At 45.3% G+C, this 4,773-nt stretch overlaps 1 non-coding gene across 1 annotated transcript; it reads left to right on the top strand.

The window, feature by feature from the left end:
• The first annotated feature begins 2,440 nt into the window (after window positions 1–2,440).
• Window positions 2,441–2,545, top strand: LOC120271256. Its single transcript, XR_005539875.1, has one exon. It is a non-coding gene; the product is annotated as a small nucleolar RNA R71 (small nucleolar RNA).
• The last annotated feature ends 2,228 nt before the right edge of the window (window positions 2,546–4,773 follow it).

The raw sequence follows: 4,773 nt of genomic DNA, 5'->3' as shown, positions 1-4,773 counted from the left end.
ACGCCTCTGTGTATTCTCGGGGAAAATCTGCCCAACTCTACAGGAAGGCACACGGCCGTGTGGAAATTACCCACGGCCGTGCGCCAGTCGTATGGTCGTCTACAGGGGCAGCCGCACGCCCCTGTGCCCTCTCTGGAAGAGTTCATAGTACATATCCACGGGCGTGTGGAATTTCCACACGCCCGTGTGTTTTCTATGGATGACTTAGAAAAACCTGTAGGCTCTGCAGAACTAGCCTGAACATGTTTACACACTCAGAGCCTGCCCTATTGTGCAAAATATACCAGATAAAAACACAAAATAGAACTCAAACGACCAAACTTCGCCAATTCTCAACAAAACATACAATGAATTCTTTTAAAAACCCATAATAAAATCGCAGAACAAGCACTCAAAAATTTAAACACCAACACATAACAATTTATTCATGCAAGCAAACTAAACTAAAGGGTACGACAACAGTAAACACTTGGGTTGCCTCCCAAGAAGCGCTTGTTTAATGTCACTAAGCTTGACGTATCTTTCTTACCTCATGGGGGTTCATGAATCAAGGTTGCCCTCTTACCCATAACTTGAAAGCATGATGACCAAAGTCTCTTGAGGGTAGAGGGTGTACTATCGGGCTTCGGACCACCTAGCAATTGTTCGTCCAACTCGCTTGGCTCATGTATGTCTCCAACAGTCTTGGGGCGTTTTCGATGGCGTCTTCGAGCCCTCTTCATTTTTTGGACCACCTTCTTCAAAATTCCCGGTGTAGATGTTTCCTCTCCAGTTGAACCAAGCATCAGTACTTCTTCAATGCTCTCCTCTTAGTCAAACAAACCTTCATACGGATCCGGGTTGAACATTTCCTGTATATATTCATCAACAATTTCATCAGTAGTGTCTAGAAAATACAAAGTATCATCAAAATCGAGAGAATGCCGCATGGCTTCAGCAAGGCGGTAAGTGAGCTTATCGTCTCCGACTCTCAACGTGAGCTCTCCGCCGTCCATGTCAATCAATGCTTTGGAAGTCCGCAAGAACGGTCTCCCAAGTATCAAGGGTACATCTGCATCCTCATCAACATCTAGCACTACAAAGTCAACCGAAAAAATATACTTGTCCACCTTGACAAGTACGTCTTCAATGATGCCTCTCGGATGTCGTACCATTCGGTCCGCCAATTATAAAGTCACCCGAGTAGGCCTAGGCTCACCCAAGCCTAGCTTTTGGAAGAAAGTATATGGTATGACGTTAATACTTGCCCCCGAATCCGCCAATGCCATTTCCTCACCTATGTTGCCGATGTTACATGGAATAATGAAGCTTCCCGGGTCTTTCTTCTTGTTCGGCATGTTCTTTTGTAACACCGCCGAGCATGAAGCATCAAGCACCACTGAAGCATTCTCCTCCAATTTCCTCTTGTTGGTCAATAGATCTTTAAGGAACTTCGCATACTTAGGCATTTGAGCCAAAGCCTAAACAAAAGGAATGTTGATGTGGAGTTGCTTGAACAAACTCAGGAACTTCTTATACTGTTCATCCCCTTGGTCCTTCTTCAATCTAGAGGGATAAGGGATTCTTGGCGTGAAAGGTCGGGGTGCCACCACTTTCTCCTTGCTTGCTCCCTTGTCAACCTCTACGACCTCGGGTGCGTGTTCTTTCGGCTTCTCACTAGGAAGCCTCCTTCAACCTCACGACCGCTACTCAAAGCGATCGCCTTCACATGTTCTCTCAGGTTGGTTTTCGTGTTGCTTGGTAAACTTCCATGTGGTCTTTCGGAGAGAGATTTTCAAGATTGTGCAAGGAGGCGGTGTGATTGCGAAGTGTAGCCTCGAATGATTCAAATCTTGTATTTGCTGATTGAACAAATCTAGCCAAGTGCTTCTCCAAATCCGTCATTCGGGTTTCCAAACCTGAAATTCTGTTTTCAACTTGAGGGGCTTGTTGTCATTGTTGGAACCCCAATAGCCCCATGGTCTTCTGTGGTCCTTGATTACTCCATGAAAAGTTGGGATGATTCTTCTAACCTGAATTGTAGGTGTTTCTGTATGGATTCCCTTGAGGTCTCATTCCATTACCTACAAAGTCGACATTCTCAACTGAAGAAACATCACCAATGACGATCAGGAAATCGGAGGGAGCATGTCCTCCACCACAACCGGTGCAATTGGTTACGGCCGCAACTCTATTCGAAGCTATAAGATCTAGCTTCTTACTCAAACTCTCCACTTGGGCCGCCAATGAAGTTACCGCATCAATTTCATGGAGACCGGCCACCTTTTTTTCTTCTCTCTAGCGTTCCACCGGTAGCTATTTAACCCCATTTCCTCAATCAATTGACGAGCCTCGCTGGGGGTCTTGCTACCCTAAGGTACCTCCACGCACGCATCCAAGAGTTGCCTTGTACTCGGGTTCAAACCATTGTAGAAGGTTTGAGCGATCATCCACTCCGGGGAATCCGTGTTGCGGACACTTGCAGGAGTTCCTTGAACTGTTCCCATGTCTCAAATAGAGACTCCAATTCCAATTGCATAAAGGATGAGATCTTATTCCTAAGCTTGGCTGATTTTCCGGGAGTGAAATAACGGGCTAGAAAAGCTTCTACCATCTCCTCCCATGTAGTGATTGATGCCCTAGGCAATGAGTGTAGCCACCGCTTTTGCTTTTCCCCTTTAAGGAAAATGGAAAGGCTCTCAATTTGATGGCATCATCCGTCACACCATTTATCTTCAGACATGTCACACCCTCGAGGAAGCTCTCTATGTGACTGCTTTGGATCCTCATCTCGCCAAAACCGTTGAATTGTGCGGATCTGCTGCAGACATGTGGATGAATGCCGGCTTTTAGCTCGAAATTTCGAGCTGTAATTGGGGGACGCACAATACTCGACCGTGTCCCCAATCATCAAGGTCCGCATAATCGGATAGTGTCCGTTGTTGCTCATTCTGTTCCGCCATGTTGTCAGATCCTTCTACTTCCAAATCAGCTGGTTTGGGCTGTTCTTATACAGGTTCCTTCCCTTTCCTTCTAAGTGTACGTTCAAGCTCAAGGTCTCCTTCAATCAATATTGATCGATTCCCTCGGGTCATAACTCGAGTCGTACTCAAAAAGTAAAGAAAAAGAAAAATCGAATGATGATAGAATAAGAAGATATGGAATAGAATGTGTGGTGAAATTGCTAAGAAAAACAAAGTGCAAAAGTATCTTTAAACGCCTAGCTCCCGCAACGGCGCCAAAAAAACTTGACAAGATCCCCTTGCTTATATCCCGCAAGTGCACGGGCTTGTCGAAGTAATAATCCCGGGTGAGCGGGGTCGAATCCACAGGGAGTAGGGATTAAAAATACTTAATTTGATTCTTAGCTATGTGAAATTGATTCAATTCTCAACAATAAAAACAACAAGTGAAAGAGCAAAAGTAAGAAGAGGGTAAGGCAATCTATAAAGAATGGGGTACTCGGATAATGCTTCACCTAGGATGATCACTTCAAGTGCAAGAACTCTCTATTATGCTTCCTAATCAATGAAATGGTGAGTCGTGGAAATCCTTACATACATAGTCCCAAATCTAAGGTCAACTATGCCTAACTCTATACATGTCCCGGAGGAGAAATCGAACAATCTCAACACCTCGTACTCGCATAGAGTTGCAATGAGCTCTAGGGATTCCAAGTGATAAATCTCTTCCTAAATATAGACCTACCCCTTTGGTCCAAAAGGAAGGTCCCTAGCCACAATTAAGCCCTAGATACTAAGATCCTCTCAACGCTTCACTCCATTGCACGCGCAACTTGGCCCCAGCGGAGGTTCATCCCTTAGACCATTCACTCCATTATGGCAGCAAAGAACTCGAGGAACGGAGGTAGAATCTATCACGTCGGAGGGGAAAGGGGACGCTCCTGTACCTCTCGACTCACCCTCTCAACCCTCTCCAACCTAGCTTTGTCTAACGCTAGTGGTGTGTCACTCACTCACAAGGTTACCAACAAGAACTCTCAACCCTAGTGTCACTCTAGGGGAAATGTTCATACAATCAAGCATTCAATCTTGGAACTCACAATAAACATCAATTTTTTGAAAGAATAATAAAGAAGTTCCATGAAATGAATACATCCTAAGGTTCACAATCATCCAAGTGCCCACTAGGGGTTTAGCTCTCCATGGAGCTTAGTACAATCAAAGAAATCGAATGTAAAAGCAATGAATCCATAAAGAAACCCCCTCGATGATCGTGTTGATGGTCTTGTGGAGAGTCCTCTACTCGTCTTCCAAAGATTCCTTCGTCCAGTATAGGATACGCCTCTATCGAAGCTCCCCTGCCAACCTTCTTCCTAATGGAATCACAATGTCAGAGCCATAGAACTTCCCAAAAACCTTAGCCAATACCCCTCGAAACCCTAGCCGAAGTCCTCTCTCAAGTTGGGGAAAAGATGGAGAAAAGAATACCAAAATCGGGGCTGAATCGGCTTTAAATAGGGTTGGAATCGGGCAACTCCACGGGGGTGGACGATACACACGCCCATGCGGAATTTCCACACGGGCGTGGACAATTTTCACACGCCCGTGTGGATTCTCTATTTCTCTGCTTTCTCGGCCGGCTGTGAACAATGTTGCTACAGTAATTGCCACAGTGTTGCTATAGTGCTCTGCTGCAGTCTTCGACCTGATTAACTTCCCAATTCCATACTTTCATCGGGGTAACGCAAACGGGCACACATTCACGTCGTGAATCACTTGCTTCTTCAATGATGTACATGTTGGCGGGGCTCTTGTTCTTATATGCATAAGT

Source organism: Dioscorea cayenensis, chromosome 10 (genome assembly GCF_009730915.1).
Source record: "Dioscorea cayenensis subsp. rotundata cultivar TDr96_F1 chromosome 10, TDr96_F1_v2_PseudoChromosome.rev07_lg8_w22 25.fasta, whole genome shotgun sequence".
Classification (NCBI taxonomy): domain Eukaryota; kingdom Viridiplantae; phylum Streptophyta; class Magnoliopsida; order Dioscoreales; family Dioscoreaceae; genus Dioscorea; species Dioscorea cayenensis.
Note: the sequence above shows the minus strand (reverse complement) of the source record. Positions and strands in the feature narration are given on the sequence as shown.